Genomic DNA, 15,115 nt, shown 5'->3' with positions numbered 1-15,115 from the left:
GGCATAGCAGCCACAAGTGCCTTCTAAAATGCTGTCTTGGCAGCGGTGGGATTCGAACCCACGCCTCCGAAGAGACTGGAGCCTACATCCAGCGCCTTAGACCCCTCGGCCACGCTACCCTTTCGTGAGCTGTCTCTTGCCCATATTTTTATTCATAAATAATGAAAACTTTGGGTGGAGAGCTTCATCGTCAGGCTCTGAAGCCCATCGAGTTCGGCCAAGGAAAGCAAAAGCGGCAGGGTTTGGAAGAGACCGGTGTCACTTCTCCAGTCTTTTCGCTTTGGCATAGCAGCCACAAGTGCCTTCTAAAATGCTGTTTTGGCAGCGGTGGGATTCGAACCCACGCCTCCGAAGAGACTGGAGCCTTAATCCAGCGCCTTAGACCGCTCGGCCACGCTACCTTATGAGAACGCATTCCGTGGGCCATTTTCGGCAACTTTTTCTTTAAACGTCTCTTTTTTCAAAGAACACTTAAGGTGTCTGGCCCTCTTTAAAAATCGCTGCTCATAATCAGGCTCTGAAGCCTGCGAGTTTGGTCAAGGAAAGCAAAAGCGGCAGGGTTTGGAAGAGACTGTGAGCAAGCAGTGTCACTTCTCCAGCCTTTTTGCTTTGGCATAGCAGCCACAAGTGCCTTCTAAAATGCTGTCTTGGCAGCGGTGGGATTCGAACCCACGCCTCCGAAGAGACTGGAGCCTAAATCCAGCGCCTTAGACCCCTCGGCCACGCTACCCTTTCGTGAGCTGTCTCTTGCCCATATTTTTATTCATAAATAATGAAAACTTTGGGTGGAGAGCTTCATCGTCAGGCTCTGAAGCCCATCGAGTTCGGCCAAGGAAAGCAAAAGCGGCAGGGTTTGGAAGAGACCGGTGTCACTTCTCCAGTCTTTTCGCTTTGGCATAGCAGCCACAAGTGCCTTCTAAAATGCTGTTTTGGCAGCGGTGGGATTCGAACCCACGCCTCCGAAGAGACTGGAGCCTTAATCCAGCGCCTTAGACCGCTCGGCCACGCTACCTTATGAGAACGCATTCCGTGGGCCATTTTCGGCAACTTTTTCTTTAAACGTCTCTTTTTTCAAAGAACACTTAAGGTGTCTGGCCCTCTTTAAAAATCGCTGCTCATAATCAGGCTCTGAAGCCTGCGAGTTTGGTCAAGGAAAGCAAAAGCGGCAGGGTTTGGAAGAGACTGTGAGCAAGCAGTGTCACTTCTCCAGCCTTTTTGCTTTGGCATAGCAGCCACAAGTGCCTTCTAAAATGCTGTCTTGGCAGCGGTGGGATTCGAACCCACGCCTCCGAAGAGACTGGAGCCTAAATCCAGCGCCTTAGACCCCTCGGCCACGCTACCCTTTCGTGAGCTGTCTCTTGCCCATATTTTTATTCATAAATAATGAAAACTTTGGGTGGAGAGCTTCATCGTCAGGCTCTGAAGCCCATCGAGTTCGGCCAAGGAAAGCAAAAGCGGCAGGGTTTGGAAGAGACCGGTGTCACTTCTCAAGTCTTTTCGCTTTGGCATAGCAGCCACAAGTGCCTTCTAAAATGCTGTCTTGGCAGCGGTGGGATTCGAACCCACGCCTCCGAAGAGACTGGAGCCTTAATCCAGCGCCTTAGACCGCTCGGCCACGCTACCTTATGAGAAACCATTCCGTGGGCCATTTTCGGCAACTTTTTCTTTAAACGTCTCTTTTTTCAAAGAACACTTAAGGTGTCTGGCCCTCTTTAAAAATCGCTGCTCATAATCAGGCTCTGAAGCCTGCGAGTTTGGTCAAGGAAAGCAAAAGCGGCAGGGTTTGGAAGAGACTGTGAGCAAGCAGTGTCACTTCTCCAGTCTTTTCGCTTTGGCATAGCAGCCACAAGTGCCTTCTAAAATGCTGTCTTGGCAGCGGTGGGATTCGAACCCACGCCTCCGAAGAGACTGGAGCCTTAATCCAGCGCCTTAGACCGCTCGGCCACGCTACCTTATGAGAAAGCATTCCGTGGGCCATTTTCGGCAACTTTTTCTTTAAACGTCTCTTTTTTCAAAGAACACTTAAGGTGTCTGGCCCTCTTTAAAAATCGCTGCTCATAATCAGGCCATAATCAGGCCTGCGAGTTTGGTCAAGGAAAGCAAAAGCGGCAGGGTTTGGAAGTAGGGTTGCAACGGTATGAGATTTTCACGGTATGATAATCGTCTCAGAAAATATCACGGTTTCACGGTATACGGTATTAAAACTATCATTATTATAATCAGCATCAGCTACAATGGCCCTTAAATGAATAAAAACAGATATTGTTTTTGGTTGAACATGGTTTATTGTAACAAAGGTTTTTTCAATAGAGTCTTTATGAAATGTATATTTATTTCCTCAGAAATTCTGGGTTGTCTGAAATAACTGATCTGGATTCTGTGATTGAATACAAAATGTATTTTTGAGAATGCAATCAAATAAAATGTAACAACTTTAGTTTGTCTACACAAGAGAAGTTTAATAAATTAAAACATGGACAAAAAAACTATACACAATAGTAATATATTTTAATCATAGGCGAAACCATTTTTTTTTTCCCAGGTTGTAGGGGAGAGCGGGGCACAACCTAACGCTTTTTGCTTTTGGCTCAATTAATTAAAAAATAATTAGGTTAGATTAATACTTTTTTTTACACAAGCAACATGCACATCTCTGCTACAAATGAACACTTAAAGTTTTTTTCTAGGACCTGCCATTTTCGTACAGTTGGACTGAAAGTGACAGAAGTGCAAATGTTACAACTTACCCCATATGCGGGTAACACTTGTGTGTAACACACATAATTCAGTACTATTTTATTTGTATAGTTTGATATTGTTTGTGCATCTGTATAGACAGATATCCATACATATCCCTCATCCAATCATCCTTCTATTATGGATCAATATCATGGATAGAGACATAGAAAAGGGCTGCATAGTTTTGCAATAAATAATAATAAATAAAATTATAAATATTGTAATTGCAATTAAATTAGATTTGTGTGTGGCAGCTGCATGATGTACAATTATTATTATTATTAATAATAACAGTAATGATAATACAAATTAGCTTAAAATAAAAATTTAAAGGGTTTATTGCATTAATAACAGGCCATATTTTTAATAAATAAACAAGTTATCATTCATAGAACACTAAATTTTAAACATTTTAAATCCCAACATTGTTTGTGAACGTCTAACAAAGTTAAATGTATACTCAAACCTGAAAAGTTGTGTGGCTCCGTTTTCATTTGATTATCATTGTACACTTGGAGGCTTAGTTGTACCACTCTTAGAATTAACCCCGCTGTGTATTACATATTTTAAACCTAGCTAACAGTCGCTAGGAATTGCTGACATGTTTCAAAACGGTGCTATGTTTGAGCCAACAAGACGGTAAGGCAATATAAAGTTAGATTTGGAAACGTAGCCTATACACCCAACTCAGAAACCGAAAAAAACCTATGATGAAAAAAATTACTTTCATGGTGTCAAAACACTCTTTGTCCAGTATCTTCACGAAATATAATCAAAACTTTCCGCAAATTCGCGGGAGACCGTCTTCTGGCAGCAAGAGAAAAATAGCGGAAAGACAGCCTGCTTGATCCTGACGAACTGTGTAAACGGTCCGTGTTACATTTAACCCCGCGTTAACTGAACACCTATGAGTTTCAGTCAGTGTATTTGATGATTATTCTTTAAAAAAATAATTATAAAGTGCACATTAAGTGTTCTCTGTCTAGATATGTTCATGTGTTCACGTCTTCGTAGTGGCTGAGACAGCTTTAAAAACCATGAGCGTCATGCGTACTTGAGTGTGTACTAGATCTACTAGACGAAACGGCGCTGCTCATTCAGAGACGCTGAAGGGGCTTGCACACCAGTCTTTTTGCGTTGTATATTCACAGACACGCACATCGCGATTTGATTTAGGCTACTGCATAGCTATATTTTTTTTTATTTATCCATCTATCTTTTTAAATCGCACATTTTACGTGGCATCTGTTTTGTAACGCAAAAAGACGCATGTGTGCGTCTTTTTGACAGACCGGGATTCCCTCAGCATGACAGAAATAATATGGCCTTAAGTTATAAAAGTTATGAATAACCTTTATCTTCACGGAGGGATGGTGTTCCTAAATATGGGAGAACATGTTCGACGTGTTTACTCCTTTTGCAGCCACTCTTCGTCCACATATCTTGCAAACTGGATATCCATCTTCAAGGACAACATCACGATCGTTTTTCGGATATAAGTTACAAAATATTCCCATACTGCAGATTTTATTTATTTCTTTTGGCGGGAGATAGAGATTCGCAGCCTCTGTCTCGGACATTTTCAGCGCTGTACGGATATGGAGTAAGCAGTCAAGCTGAAAGAAGTTGCATGCGGCAGTGAAGGTGAATTCTTTTTTTTTTTTTTACCGCGGATAAGCAAATGTGCACGATATGATAATCGTACATGTCAATATCGCGATAAACCGTCATACCGGTATACCGTTACAACCCTATTTGGAAGAGACTGTGAGCAAGCAGTGTCACTTCTCCAGCCTTTTTGCTTTGGCATAGCAGCCACAAGTGCCTTCTAAAATGCTGTCTTGGCAGCGGTGGGATTCGAACCCACGCCTCCGAAGAGACTGGAGCCTAAATCCAGCGCCTTTGACCCCTCGGCCACGCTACCCTTTCGTGAGCTGTCTCTTGCCCATATTTTTATTCATAAATAATGAAAACTTTGGGTGGAGAGCTTCATCGTCAGGCTCTGAAGCCCATCGAGTTCGGCCAAGGAAAGCAAAAGCGGCAGGGTTTGGAAGAGACCGGTGTCACTTCTCCAGTCTTTTCGCTTTGGCATAGCAGCCACAAGTGCCTTCTAAAATGCTGTTTTGGCAGCGGTGGGATTCGAACCCACGCCTCCGAAGAGACTGGAGCCTTAATCCAGCGCCTTAGACCGCTCGGCCACGCTACCTTATGAGAACGCATTCCGTGGGCCATTTTCGGCAACTTTTTCTTTAAACGTCTCTTTTTTCAAAGAACACTTAAGGTGTCTGGCCCTCTTTAAAAATCGCTGCTCATAATCAGGCTCTGAAGCCTGCGAGTTTGGTCAAGGAAAGCAAAAGCGGCAGGGTTTGGAAGAGACTGTGAGCAAGCAGTGTCACTTCTCCAGCCTTTTTGCTTTGGCATAGCAGCCACAAGTGCCTTCTAAAATGCTGTCTTGGCAGCGGTGGGATTCGAACCCACGCCTCCGAAGAGACTGGAGCCTAAATCCAGCGCCTTAGACCCCTCGGCCACGCTACCCTTTCGTGAGCTGTCTCTTGCCCATATTTTTATTCATAAATAATGAAAACTTTGGGTGGAGAGCTTCATCGTCAGGCTCTGAAGCCCATCGAGTTCGGCCAAGGAAAGCAAAAGCGGCAGGGTTTGGAAGAGACCGGTGTCACTTCTCCAGTCTTTTCGCTTTGGCATAGCAGCCACAAGTGCCTTCTAAAATGCTGTTTTGGCAGCGGTGGGATTCGAACCCACGCCTCCGAAGAGACTGGAGCCTTAATCCAGCGCCTTAGACCGCTCGGCCACGCTACCTTATGAGAACGCATTCCGTGGGCCATTTTCGGCAACTTTTTCTTTAAACGTCTCTTTTTTCAAAGAACACTTAAGGTGTCTGGCCCTCTTTAAAAATCGCTGCTCATAATCAGGCTCTGAAGCCTGCGAGTTTGGTCAAGGAAAGCAAAAGCGGCAGGGTTTGGAAGAGACTGTGAGCAAGCAGTGTCACTTCTCCAGCCTTTTTGCTTTGGCATAGCAGCCACAAGTGCCTTCTAAAATGCTGTCTTGGCAGCGGTGGGATTCGAACCCACGCCTCCGAAGAGACTGGAGCCTAAATCCAGCGCCTTAGACCCCTCGGCCACGCTACCCTTTCGTGAGCTGTCTCTTGCCCATATTTTTATTCATAAATAATGAAAACTTTGGGTGGAGAGCTTCATCGTCAGGCTCTGAAGCCCATCGAGTTCGGCCAAGGAAAGCAAAAGCGGCAGGGTTTGGAAGAGACCGGTGTCACTTCTCAAGTCTTTTCGCTTTGGCATAGCAGCCACAAGTGCCTTCTAAAATGCTGTCTTGGCAGCGGTGGGATTCGAACCCACGCCTCCGAAGAGACTGGAGCCTTAATCCAGCGCCTTAGACCGCTCGGCCACGCTACCTTATGAGAAACCATTCCGTGGGCCATTTTCGGCAACTTTTTCTTTAAACGTCTCTTTTTTCAAAGAACACTTAAGGTGTCTGGCCCTCTTTAAAAATCGCTGCTCATAATCAGGCTCTGAAGCCTGCGAGTTTGGTCAAGGAAAGCAAAAGCGGCAGGGTTTGGAAGAGACTGTGAGCAAGCAGTGTCACTTCTCCAGTCTTTTCGCTTTGGCATAGCAGCCACAAGTGCCTTCTAAAATGCTGTCTTGGCAGCGGTGGGATTCGAACCCACGCCTCCGAAGAGACTGGAGCCTTAATCCAGCGCCTTAGACCGCTCGGCCACGCTACCTTATGAGAAAGCATTCCGTGGGCCATTTTCGGCAACTTTTTCTTTAAACGTCTCTTTTTTCAAAGAACACTTAAGGTGTCTGGCCCTCTTTAAAAATCGCTGCTCATAATCAGGCCATAATCAGGCCTGCGAGTTTGGTCAAGGAAAGCAAAAGCGGCAGGGTTTGGAAGAGACTGTGAGCAAGCAGTGTCACTTCTCCAGCCTTTTTGCTTTGGCATAGCAGCCACAAGTGCCTTCTAAAATGCTGTTTTGGCAGCGGTGGGATTCGAACCCACGCCTCCGAAGAGACTGGAGCCTTAATCCAGCGCCTTAGACCGCTCGGCCACGCTACCTTATGAGAACGCATTCCGTGGGCCATTTTCGGCAACTTTTTCTTTAAACGTCTCTTTTTTCAAAGAACACTTAAGGTGTCTGGCCCTCTTTAAAAATCGCTGCTCATAATCAGGCTCTGAAGCCTGCGAGTTTGGTCAAGGAAAGCAAAAGCGGCAGGGTTTGGAAGAGACTGTGAGCAAGCAGTGTCACTTCTCCAGCCTTTTTGCTTTGGCATAGCAGCCACAAGTGCCTTCTAAAATGCTGTCTTGGCAGCGGTGGGATTCGAACCCACGCCTCCGAAGAGACTGGAGCCTAAATCCAGCGCCTTAGACCCCTCGGCCACGCTACCCTTTCGTGAGCTGTCTCTTGCCCATATTTTTATTCATAAATAATGAAAACTTTGGGTGGAGAGCTTCATCGTCAGGCTCTGAAGCCCATCGAGTTCGGCCAAGGAAAGCAAAAGCGGCAGGGTTTGGAAGAGACCGGTGTCACTTCTCAAGTCTTTTCGCTTTGGCATAGCAGCCACAAGTGCCTTCTAAAATGCTGTCTTGGCAGCGGTGGGATTCGAACCCACGCCTCCGAAGAGACTGGAGCCTTAATCCAGCGCCTTAGACCGCGCGGCCACGCTACCTTATGAGAAACCATTCCGTGGGCCATTTTCGGCAACTTTTTCTTTAAACGTCTCTTTTTTCAAAGAACACTTAAGGTGTCTGGCCCTCTTTAAAAATCGCTGCTCATAATCAGGCTCTGAAGCCTGCGAGTTTGGTCAAGGAAAGCAAAAGCGGCAGGGTTTGGAAGAGACTGTGAGCACGCAGTGTCACTTCTCCAGTCTTTTCGCTTTGGCATAGCAGCCACAAGTGCCTTCTAAAATGCTGTCTTGGCAGCGGTGGGATTCGAACCCACGCCTCCGAAGAGACTGGAGCCTTAATCCAGCGCCTTAGACCGCTCGGCCACGCTACCTTATGAGAAAGCATTCCGTGGGCCATTTTCGGCAACTTTTTCTTTAAACGTCTCTTTTTTCAAAGAACACTTAAGGTGTCTGGCCCTCTTTAAAAATCGCTGCTCATAATCAGGCCATAATCAGGCCTGCGAGTTTGGTCAAGGAAAGCAAAAGCGGCAGGGTTTGGAAGAGACTGTGAGCAAGCAGTGTCACTTCTCCAGCCTTTTTGCTTTGGCATAGCAGCCACAAGTGCCTTCTAAAATGCTGTCTTGGCAGCGGTGGGATTCGAACCCACGCCTCCGAAGAGACTGGAGCCTAAATCCAGCGCCTTAGACCCCTCGGCCACGCTACCCTTTCGTGAGCTGTCTCTTGCCCATATTTTTATTCATAAATAATGAAAACTTTGGGTGGAGAGCTTCATCGTCAGGCTCTGAAGCCCATCGAGTTCGGCCAAGGAAAGCAAAAGCGGCAGGGTTTGGAAGAGACCGGTGTCACTTCTCCAGTCTTTTCGCTTTGGCATAGCAGCCACAAGTGCCTTCTAAAATGCTGTTTTGGCAGCGGTGGGATTCGAACCCACGCCTCCGAAGAGACTGGAGCCTTAATCCAGCGCCTTAGACCGCTCGGCCACGCTACCTTATGAGAACGCATTCCGTGGGCCATTTTCGGCAACTTTTTCTTTAAACGTCTCTTTTTTCAAAGAACACTTAAGGTGTCTGGCCCTCTTTAAAAATCGCTGCTCATAATCAGGCTCTGAAGCCTGCGAGTTTGGTCAAGGAAAGCAAAAGCGGCAGGGTTTGGAAGAGACTGTGAGCAAGCAGTGTCACTTCTCCAGCCTTTTTGCTTTGGCATAGCAGCCACAAGTGCCTTCTAAAATGCTGTCTTGGCAGCGGTGGGATTCGAACCCACGCCTCCGAAGAGACTGGAGCCTAAATCCAGCGCCTTAGACCCCTCGGCCACGCTACCCTTTCGTGAGCTGTCTCTTGCCCATATTTTTATTCATAAATAATGAAAACTTTGGGTGGAGAGCTTCATCGTCAGGCTCTGAAGCCCATCGAGTTCGGCCAAGGAAAGCAAAAGCGGCAGGGTTTGGAAGAGACCGGTGTCACTTCTCCAGTCTTTTCGCTTTGGCATAGCAGCCACAAGTGCCTTCTAAAATGCTGTTTTGGCAGCGGTGGGATTCGAACCCACGCCTCCGAAGAGACTGGAGCCTTAATCCAGCGCCTTAGACCGCTCGGCCACGCTACCTTATGAGAACGCATTCCGTGGGCCATTTTCGGCAACTTTTTCTTTAAACGTCTCTTTTTTCAAAGAACACTTAAGGTGTCTGGCCCTCTTTAAAAATCGCTGCTCATAATCAGGCTCTGAAGCCTGCGAGTTTGGTCAAGGAAAGCAAAAGCGGCAGGGTTTGGAAGAGACTGTGAGCAAGCAGTGTCACTTCTCCAGCCTTTTTGCTTTGGCATAGCAGCCACAAGTGCCTTCTAAAATGCTGTCTTGGCAGCGGTGGGATTCGAACCCACGCCTCCGAAGAGACTGGAGCCTAAATCCAGCGCCTTAGACCCCTCGGCCACGCTACCCTTTCGTGAGCTGTCTCTTGCCCATATTTTTATTCATAAATAATGAAAACTTTGGGTGGAGAGCTTCATCGTCAGGCTCTGAAGCCCATCGAGTTCGGCCAAGGAAAGCAAAAGCGGCAGGGTTTGGAAGAGACCGGTGTCACTTCTCAAGTCTTTTCGCTTTGGCATAGCAGCCACAAGTGCCTTCTAAAATGCTGTCTTGGCAGCGGTGGGATTCGAACCCACGCCTCCGAAGAGACTGGAGCCTTAATCCAGCGCCTTAGACCGCTCGGCCACGCTACCTTATGAGAAACCATTCCGTGGGCCATTTTCGGCAACTTTTTCTTTAATCGTCTGTTTTTTCAAAGAACACTTAAGGTGTCTGGCCCTCTTTAAAAATCGCTGCTCATAATCAGGCTCTGAAGCCTGCGAGTTTGGTCAAGGAAAGCAAAAGCGGCAGGGTTTGGAAGAGACTGTGAGCAAGCAGTGTCACTTCTCCAGTCTTTTCGCTTTGGCATAGCAGCCACAAGTGCCTTCTAAAATGCTGTCTTGGCAGCGGTGGGATTCGAACCCACGTCTCCGAAGAGACTGGAGCCTTAATCCAGCGCCTTAGACCGCTCGGCCACGCTACCTTATGAGAAAGCATTCCGTGGGCCATTTTCGGCAACTTTTTCTTTAAACGTCTCTTTTTTCAAAGAACACTTAAGGTGTCTGGCCCTCTTTAAAAATCGCTGCTCATAATCAGGCTCTGAAGCCTGCGAGTTTGGTCAAGGAAAGCAAAAGCGGCAGGGTTTGGAAGAGACTGTGAGCAAGCAGTGTCACTTCTCCAGCCTTTTTGCTTTGGCATAGCAGCCACAAGTGCCTTCTAAAATGCTGTCTTGGCAGCGGTGGGATTCGAACCCACGCCTCCGAAGAGACTGGAGCCTAAATCCAGCGCCTTAGACCCCTCGGCCACGCTACCCTTTCGTGAGCTGTCTCTTGCCCATATTTTTATTCATAAATAATGAAAACTTTGGGTGGAGAGCTTCATCGTCAGGCTCTGAAGCCCATCGAGTTCGGCCAAGGAAAGCAAAAGCGGCAGGGTTTGGAAGAGACCGGTGTCACTTCTCCAGTCTTTTCGCTTTGGCATAGCAGCCACAAGTGCCTTCTAAAATGCTGTCTTGGCAGCGGTGGGATTCGAACCCACGCCTCCGAAGAGACTGGAGCCTTAATCCAGCGCCTTAGACCGCTCGGCCACGCTACCTTATGAGAAACCATTCCGTGGGCCATTTTCGGCAACTTTTTCTTTAAACGTCTCTTTTTTCAAAGAACACTTAAGGTGTCTGGCCCTCTTTAAAAATCGCTGCTCATAATCAGGCTCTGAAGCCTGCGAGTTTGGTCAAGGAAAGCAAAAGCGGCAGGGTTTGGAAGAGACTGTGAGCAAGCAGTGTCACTTCTCCAGTCTTTTCGCTTTGGCATAGCAGCCACAAGTGCCTTCTAAAATGCTGTCTTGGCAGCGGTGGGATTCGAACCCACGCCTCCGAAGAGACTGGAGCCTTAATCCAGCGCCTTAGACCGCTCGGCCACGCTACCTTATGAGAAAGCATTCCGTGGGCCATTTTCGGCAACTTTTTCTTTAAACGTCTCTTTTTTCAAAGAACACTTAAGGTGTCTGGCCCTCTTTAAAAATCGCTGCTCATAATCAGGCCATAATCAGGCCTGCGAGTTTGGTCAAGGAAAGCAAAAGCGGCAGGGTTTGGAAGAGACTGTGAGCAAGCAGTGTCACTTCTCCAGCCTTTTTGCTTTGGCATAGCAGCCACAAGTGCCTTCTAAAATGCTGTCTTGGCAGCGGTGGGATTCGAACCCACGCCTCCGAAGAGACTGGAGCCTAAATCCAGCGCCTTAGACCCCTCGGCCACGCTACCCTTTCGTGAGCTGTCTCTTGCCCATATTTTTATTCATAAATAATGAAAACTTTGGGTGGAGAGCTTCATCGTCAGGCTCTGAAGCCCATCGAGTTCGGCCAAGGAAAGCAAAAGCGGCAGGGTTTGGAAGAGACCGGTGTCACTTCTCCAGTCTTTTCGCTTTGGCATAGCAGCCACAAGTGCCTTCTAAAATGCTGTTTTGGCAGCGGTGGGATTCGAACCCACGCCTCCGAAGAGACTGGAGCCTTAATCCAGCGCCTTAGACCGCTCGGCCACGCTACCTTATGAGAACGCATTCCGTGGGCCATTTTCGGCAACTTTTTCTTTAAACGTCTCTTTTTTCAAAGAACACTTAAGGTGTCTGGCCCTCTTTAAAAATCGCTGCTCATAATCAGGCTCTGAAGCCTGCGAGTTTGGTCAAGGAAAGCAAAAGCGGCAGGGTTTGGAAGAGACTGTGAGCAAGCAGTGTCACTTCTCCAGCCTTTTTGCTTTGGCATAGCAGCCACAAGTGCCTTCTAAAATGCTGTCTTGGCAGCAGTGGGATTCGAACCCACGCCTCCGAAGAGACTGGAGCCTAAATCCAGCGCCTTAGACCCCTCGGCCACGCTACCCTTTCGTGAGCTGTCTCTTGCCCATATTTTTATTCATAAATAATGAAAACTTTGGGTGGAGAGCTTCATCGTCAGGCTCTGAAGCCCATCGAGTTCGGCCAAGGAAAGCAAAAGCGGCAGGGTTTGGAAGAGACCGGTGTCACTTCTCCAGTCTTTTCGCTTTGGCATAGCAGCCACAAGTGCCTTCTAAAATGCTGTTTTGGCAGCGGTGGGATTCGAACCCACGCCTCCGAAGAGACTGGAGCCTTAATCCAGCGCCTTAGACCGCTCGGCCACGCTACCTTATGAGAACGCATTCCGTGGGCCATTTTCGGCAACTTTTTCTTTAAACGTCTCTTTTTTCAAAGAACACTTAAGGTGTCTGGCCCTCTTTAAAAATCGCTGCTCATAATCAGGCTCTGAAGCCTGCGAGTTTGGTCAAGGAAAGCAAAAGCGGCAGGGTTTGGAAGAGACTGTGAGCAAGCAGTGTCACTTCTCCAGCCTTTTTGCTTTGGCATAGCAGCCACAAGTGCCTTCTAAAATGCTGTCTTGGCAGCGGTGGGATTCGAACCCACGCCTCCGAAGAGACTGGAGCCTAAATCCAGCGCCTTAGACCCCTCGGCCACGCTACCCTTTCGTGAGCTGTCTCTTGCCCATATTTTTATTCATAAATAATGAAAACTTTGGGTGGAGAGCTTCATCGTCAGGCTCTGAAGCCCATCGAGTTCGGCCAAGGAAAGCAAAAGCGGCAGGGTTTGGAAGAGACCGGTGTCACTTCTCAAGTCTTTTCGCTTTGGCATAGCAGCCACAAGTGCCTTCTAAAATGCTGTCTTGGCAGCGGTGGGATTCGAAACCACGCCTCCGAAGAGACTGGAGCCTTAATCCAGCGCCTTAGACCGCTCGGCCACGCTACCTTATGAGAAAGCATTCCGTGGGCCATTTTCGGCAACTTTTTCTTTAAACGTCTCTTTTTTCAAAGAACACTTAAGGTGTCTGGCCCTCTTTAAAAATCGCTGCTCATAATCAGGCTCTGAAGCCTGCGAGTTTGGTCAAGGAAAGCAAAAGCGGCAGGGTTTGGAAGAGACTGTGAGCAAGCAGTGTCACTTCTCCAGCCTTTTTGCTTTGGCATAGCAGCCACAAGTGCCTTCTAAAATGCTGTCTTGGCAGCGGTGGGATTCGAACCCACGCCTCCGAAGAGACTGGAGCCTAAATCCAGCGCCTTAGACCCCTCGGCCACGCTACCCTTTCGTGAGCTGTCTCTTGCCCATATTTTTATTCATAAATAATGAAAACTTTGGGTGGAGAGCTTCAAACGTCTCTTTAAAAATCGCTGCTCATAATCAGGCTCTGAAGCCTGCGAGTTTGGTCAAGGAAAGCAAAAGCGGCAGGGTTTGGAAGAGACTGTGAGCAAGCAGTGTCACTTCTCCAGTCTTTTCGCTTTGGCATAGCAGCCACAAGTGCCTTCTAAAATGCTGTCTTGGCAGCGGTGGGATTCGAACCCACGCCTCCGAAGAGACTGGAGCCTTAATCCAGCGCCTTAGACCGCTCGGCCACGCTACCTTATGAGAAACCATTCCGTGGGCCATTTTCGGCAACTTTTTCTTTAAACGTCTCTTTTTTCAAAGAACACTTAAGGTGTCTGGCCCTCTTTAAAAATCGCTGCTCATAATCAGGCTCTGAAGCCTGCGAGTTTGGTCAAGGAAAGCAAAAGCGGCAGGGTTTGGAAGAGACTGTGAGCAAGCAGTGTCACTTCTCCAGTCTTTTCGCTTTGGCATAGCAGCCACAAGTGCCTTCTAAAATGCTGTCTTGGCAGCGGTGGGATTCGAACCCACGCCTCCGAAGAGACTGGAGCCTTAATCCAGCGCCTTAGACCGCTCGGCCACGCTACCTTATGAGAAAGCATTCCGTGGGCCATTTTCGGCAACTTTTTCTTTAAACGTCTCTTTTTTCAAAGAACACTTAAGGTGTCTGGCCCTCTTTAAAAATCGCTGCTCATAATCAGGCCATAATCAGGCCTGCGAGTTTGGTCAAGGAAAGCAAAAGCGGCAGGGTTTGGAAGAGACTGTGAGCAAGCAGTGTCACTTCTCCAGCCTTTTTGCTTTGGCATAGCAGCCACAAGTGCCTTCTAAAATGCTGTCTTGGCAGCGGTGGGATTCGAACCCACGCCTCCGAAGAGACTGGAGCCTAAATCCAGCGCCTTAGACCCCTCGGCCACGCTACCCTTTCGTGAGCTGTCTCTTGCCCATATTTTTATTCATAAATAATGAAAACTTTGGGTGGAGAGCTTCATCGTCAGGCTCTGAAGCCCATCGAGTTCGGCCAAGGAAAGCAAAAGCGGCAGGGTTTGGAAGAGACCGGTGTCACTTCTCCAGTCTTTTCGCTTTGGCATAGCAGCCACAAGTGCCTTCTAAAATGCTGTTTTGGCAGCGGTGGGATTCGAACCCACGCCTCCGAAGAGACTGGAGCCTTAATCCAGCGCCTTAGACCGCTCGGCCACGCTACCTTATGAGAACGCATTCCGTGGGCCATTTTCGGCAACTTTTTCTTTAAACGTCTCTTTTTTCAAAGAACACTTAAGGTGTCTGGCCCTCTTTAAAAATCGCTGCTCATAATCAGGCTCTGAAGCCTGCGAGTTTGGTCAAGGAAAGCAAAAGCGGCAGGGTTTGGAAGAGACTGTGAGCAAGCAGTGTCACTTCTCCAGCCTTTTTGCTTTGGCATAGCAGCCACAAGTGCCTTCTAAAATGCTGTCTTGGCAGCGGTGGGATTCGAACCCACGCCTCCGAAGAGACTGGAGCCTAAATCCAGCGCCTTAGACCCCTCGGCCACGCTACCCTTTCGTGAGCTGTCTCTTGCCCATATTTTTATTCATAAATAATGAAAACTTTGGGTGGAGAGCTTCATCGTCAGGCTCTGAAGCCCATCGAGTTCGGCCAAGGAAAGCAAAAGCGGCAGGGTTTGGAAGAGACCGGTGTCACTTCTCAAGTCTTTTCGCTTTGGCATAGCAGCCACAAGTGCCTTCTAAAATGCTGTCTTGGCAGCGGTGGGATTCGAACCCACGCCTCCGAAGAGACTGGAGCCTTAATCCAGCGCCTTAGACCGCTCGGCCACGCTACCTTATGAGAAAGCATTCCGTGGGCCATTTTCGGCAACTTTTTCTTTAAACGTCTCTTTTTTCAAAGAACACTTAAGGTGTCTGGCCCTCTTTAAAAATCGCTGCTCATAATCAGGCTCTGAAGCCTGCGAGTTTGGTCAAGGAAAGCAAAAGCGGCAGGGTTTGGAAGAGACTGTGAGCAAGCAGTGTCACTTCTCCAGCCTTTTTG

The 15,115-nt window shown here is 47.9% G+C and overlaps 41 non-coding genes across 41 annotated transcripts; all 41 read right to left on the bottom strand.

Moving 5' to 3' along the window:
- Positions 1–37: 37 nt before the first annotated feature.
- Positions 38–119, bottom strand: trnal-uag (transfer RNA leucine (anticodon UAG)). Its single transcript has one exon. It is a non-coding gene; the product is annotated as a tRNA-Leu (tRNA).
- Positions 120–319: 200 nt separating this feature from the next.
- Positions 320–401, bottom strand: trnal-aag (transfer RNA leucine (anticodon AAG)). The gene has a single exon. It is a non-coding gene; the product is annotated as a tRNA-Leu (tRNA).
- Positions 402–648: 247 nt separating this feature from the next.
- Positions 649–730, bottom strand: trnal-uag (transfer RNA leucine (anticodon UAG)). Its single transcript has one exon. It is a non-coding gene; the product is annotated as a tRNA-Leu (tRNA).
- Positions 731–930: 200 nt separating this feature from the next.
- trnal-aag (transfer RNA leucine (anticodon AAG)) lies at positions 931–1,012 on the bottom strand. The gene has a single exon. It is a non-coding gene; the product is annotated as a tRNA-Leu (tRNA).
- Positions 1,013–1,259: 247 nt separating this feature from the next.
- trnal-uag (transfer RNA leucine (anticodon UAG)) lies at positions 1,260–1,341 on the bottom strand. The gene has a single exon. It is a non-coding gene; the product is annotated as a tRNA-Leu (tRNA).
- Positions 1,342–1,541: 200 nt separating this feature from the next.
- trnal-aag (transfer RNA leucine (anticodon AAG)) lies at positions 1,542–1,623 on the bottom strand. The gene has a single exon. It is a non-coding gene; the product is annotated as a tRNA-Leu (tRNA).
- A 247-nt stretch (positions 1,624–1,870) lies between these two features.
- Positions 1,871–1,952, bottom strand: trnal-aag (transfer RNA leucine (anticodon AAG)). Its single transcript has one exon. It is a non-coding gene; the product is annotated as a tRNA-Leu (tRNA).
- Positions 1,953–4,581: 2,629 nt separating this feature from the next.
- On the bottom strand, positions 4,582–4,663 carry trnal-uag (transfer RNA leucine (anticodon UAG)). The gene has a single exon. It is a non-coding gene; the product is annotated as a tRNA-Leu (tRNA).
- A 200-nt stretch (positions 4,664–4,863) lies between these two features.
- On the bottom strand, positions 4,864–4,945 carry trnal-aag (transfer RNA leucine (anticodon AAG)). Its single transcript has one exon. It is a non-coding gene; the product is annotated as a tRNA-Leu (tRNA).
- Positions 4,946–5,192: 247 nt separating this feature from the next.
- Positions 5,193–5,274, bottom strand: trnal-uag (transfer RNA leucine (anticodon UAG)). The gene has a single exon. It is a non-coding gene; the product is annotated as a tRNA-Leu (tRNA).
- A 200-nt stretch (positions 5,275–5,474) lies between these two features.
- trnal-aag (transfer RNA leucine (anticodon AAG)) lies at positions 5,475–5,556 on the bottom strand. The gene has a single exon. It is a non-coding gene; the product is annotated as a tRNA-Leu (tRNA).
- Positions 5,557–5,803: 247 nt separating this feature from the next.
- Positions 5,804–5,885, bottom strand: trnal-uag (transfer RNA leucine (anticodon UAG)). Its single transcript has one exon. It is a non-coding gene; the product is annotated as a tRNA-Leu (tRNA).
- Positions 5,886–6,085: 200 nt separating this feature from the next.
- trnal-aag (transfer RNA leucine (anticodon AAG)) lies at positions 6,086–6,167 on the bottom strand. The gene has a single exon. It is a non-coding gene; the product is annotated as a tRNA-Leu (tRNA).
- A 247-nt stretch (positions 6,168–6,414) lies between these two features.
- Positions 6,415–6,496, bottom strand: trnal-aag (transfer RNA leucine (anticodon AAG)). The gene has a single exon. It is a non-coding gene; the product is annotated as a tRNA-Leu (tRNA).
- Positions 6,497–6,746: 250 nt separating this feature from the next.
- trnal-aag (transfer RNA leucine (anticodon AAG)) lies at positions 6,747–6,828 on the bottom strand. The gene has a single exon. It is a non-coding gene; the product is annotated as a tRNA-Leu (tRNA).
- Positions 6,829–7,075: 247 nt separating this feature from the next.
- trnal-uag (transfer RNA leucine (anticodon UAG)) lies at positions 7,076–7,157 on the bottom strand. The gene has a single exon. It is a non-coding gene; the product is annotated as a tRNA-Leu (tRNA).
- Positions 7,158–7,357: 200 nt separating this feature from the next.
- Positions 7,358–7,439, bottom strand: trnal-aag (transfer RNA leucine (anticodon AAG)). The gene has a single exon. It is a non-coding gene; the product is annotated as a tRNA-Leu (tRNA).
- Positions 7,440–7,686: 247 nt separating this feature from the next.
- Positions 7,687–7,768, bottom strand: trnal-aag (transfer RNA leucine (anticodon AAG)). The gene has a single exon. It is a non-coding gene; the product is annotated as a tRNA-Leu (tRNA).
- Positions 7,769–8,018: 250 nt separating this feature from the next.
- Positions 8,019–8,100, bottom strand: trnal-uag (transfer RNA leucine (anticodon UAG)). The gene has a single exon. It is a non-coding gene; the product is annotated as a tRNA-Leu (tRNA).
- A 200-nt stretch (positions 8,101–8,300) lies between these two features.
- Positions 8,301–8,382, bottom strand: trnal-aag (transfer RNA leucine (anticodon AAG)). The gene has a single exon. It is a non-coding gene; the product is annotated as a tRNA-Leu (tRNA).
- A 247-nt stretch (positions 8,383–8,629) lies between these two features.
- Positions 8,630–8,711, bottom strand: trnal-uag (transfer RNA leucine (anticodon UAG)). The gene has a single exon. It is a non-coding gene; the product is annotated as a tRNA-Leu (tRNA).
- A 200-nt stretch (positions 8,712–8,911) lies between these two features.
- On the bottom strand, positions 8,912–8,993 carry trnal-aag (transfer RNA leucine (anticodon AAG)). Its single transcript has one exon. It is a non-coding gene; the product is annotated as a tRNA-Leu (tRNA).
- Positions 8,994–9,240: 247 nt separating this feature from the next.
- On the bottom strand, positions 9,241–9,322 carry trnal-uag (transfer RNA leucine (anticodon UAG)). Its single transcript has one exon. It is a non-coding gene; the product is annotated as a tRNA-Leu (tRNA).
- Positions 9,323–9,522: 200 nt separating this feature from the next.
- trnal-aag (transfer RNA leucine (anticodon AAG)) lies at positions 9,523–9,604 on the bottom strand. The gene has a single exon. It is a non-coding gene; the product is annotated as a tRNA-Leu (tRNA).
- A 247-nt stretch (positions 9,605–9,851) lies between these two features.
- On the bottom strand, positions 9,852–9,933 carry trnal-aag (transfer RNA leucine (anticodon AAG)). The gene has a single exon. It is a non-coding gene; the product is annotated as a tRNA-Leu (tRNA).
- Positions 9,934–10,180: 247 nt separating this feature from the next.
- Positions 10,181–10,262, bottom strand: trnal-uag (transfer RNA leucine (anticodon UAG)). The gene has a single exon. It is a non-coding gene; the product is annotated as a tRNA-Leu (tRNA).
- Positions 10,263–10,462: 200 nt separating this feature from the next.
- On the bottom strand, positions 10,463–10,544 carry trnal-aag (transfer RNA leucine (anticodon AAG)). The gene has a single exon. It is a non-coding gene; the product is annotated as a tRNA-Leu (tRNA).
- A 247-nt stretch (positions 10,545–10,791) lies between these two features.
- trnal-aag (transfer RNA leucine (anticodon AAG)) lies at positions 10,792–10,873 on the bottom strand. Its single transcript has one exon. It is a non-coding gene; the product is annotated as a tRNA-Leu (tRNA).
- A 250-nt stretch (positions 10,874–11,123) lies between these two features.
- trnal-uag (transfer RNA leucine (anticodon UAG)) lies at positions 11,124–11,205 on the bottom strand. The gene has a single exon. It is a non-coding gene; the product is annotated as a tRNA-Leu (tRNA).
- Positions 11,206–11,405: 200 nt separating this feature from the next.
- trnal-aag (transfer RNA leucine (anticodon AAG)) lies at positions 11,406–11,487 on the bottom strand. The gene has a single exon. It is a non-coding gene; the product is annotated as a tRNA-Leu (tRNA).
- Positions 11,488–11,734: 247 nt separating this feature from the next.
- trnal-uag (transfer RNA leucine (anticodon UAG)) lies at positions 11,735–11,816 on the bottom strand. The gene has a single exon. It is a non-coding gene; the product is annotated as a tRNA-Leu (tRNA).
- A 200-nt stretch (positions 11,817–12,016) lies between these two features.
- trnal-aag (transfer RNA leucine (anticodon AAG)) lies at positions 12,017–12,098 on the bottom strand. Its single transcript has one exon. It is a non-coding gene; the product is annotated as a tRNA-Leu (tRNA).
- A 247-nt stretch (positions 12,099–12,345) lies between these two features.
- Positions 12,346–12,427, bottom strand: trnal-uag (transfer RNA leucine (anticodon UAG)). Its single transcript has one exon. It is a non-coding gene; the product is annotated as a tRNA-Leu (tRNA).
- Positions 12,428–12,627: 200 nt separating this feature from the next.
- On the bottom strand, positions 12,628–12,709 carry trnal-aag (transfer RNA leucine (anticodon AAG)). Its single transcript has one exon. It is a non-coding gene; the product is annotated as a tRNA-Leu (tRNA).
- Positions 12,710–12,956: 247 nt separating this feature from the next.
- Positions 12,957–13,038, bottom strand: trnal-uag (transfer RNA leucine (anticodon UAG)). The gene has a single exon. It is a non-coding gene; the product is annotated as a tRNA-Leu (tRNA).
- Positions 13,039–13,273: 235 nt separating this feature from the next.
- Positions 13,274–13,355, bottom strand: trnal-aag (transfer RNA leucine (anticodon AAG)). The gene has a single exon. It is a non-coding gene; the product is annotated as a tRNA-Leu (tRNA).
- A 247-nt stretch (positions 13,356–13,602) lies between these two features.
- trnal-aag (transfer RNA leucine (anticodon AAG)) lies at positions 13,603–13,684 on the bottom strand. Its single transcript has one exon. It is a non-coding gene; the product is annotated as a tRNA-Leu (tRNA).
- A 250-nt stretch (positions 13,685–13,934) lies between these two features.
- trnal-uag (transfer RNA leucine (anticodon UAG)) lies at positions 13,935–14,016 on the bottom strand. Its single transcript has one exon. It is a non-coding gene; the product is annotated as a tRNA-Leu (tRNA).
- A 200-nt stretch (positions 14,017–14,216) lies between these two features.
- On the bottom strand, positions 14,217–14,298 carry trnal-aag (transfer RNA leucine (anticodon AAG)). The gene has a single exon. It is a non-coding gene; the product is annotated as a tRNA-Leu (tRNA).
- A 247-nt stretch (positions 14,299–14,545) lies between these two features.
- Positions 14,546–14,627, bottom strand: trnal-uag (transfer RNA leucine (anticodon UAG)). Its single transcript has one exon. It is a non-coding gene; the product is annotated as a tRNA-Leu (tRNA).
- Positions 14,628–14,827: 200 nt separating this feature from the next.
- trnal-aag (transfer RNA leucine (anticodon AAG)) lies at positions 14,828–14,909 on the bottom strand. The gene has a single exon. It is a non-coding gene; the product is annotated as a tRNA-Leu (tRNA).
- Between the last annotated feature and the right edge of the window lie 206 nt (positions 14,910–15,115).

The sequence above is a fragment of the Pimephales promelas genome, chromosome 17 (assembly GCF_988280905.1).
Source record: "Pimephales promelas chromosome 17, fPimPro1.hap1.1, whole genome shotgun sequence".
In the NCBI taxonomy this organism is placed as follows: Eukaryota; Metazoa; Chordata; class Actinopteri; order Cypriniformes; family Leuciscidae; genus Pimephales; species Pimephales promelas.
Note: the sequence above shows the minus strand (reverse complement) of the source record. Positions and strands in the feature narration are given on the sequence as shown.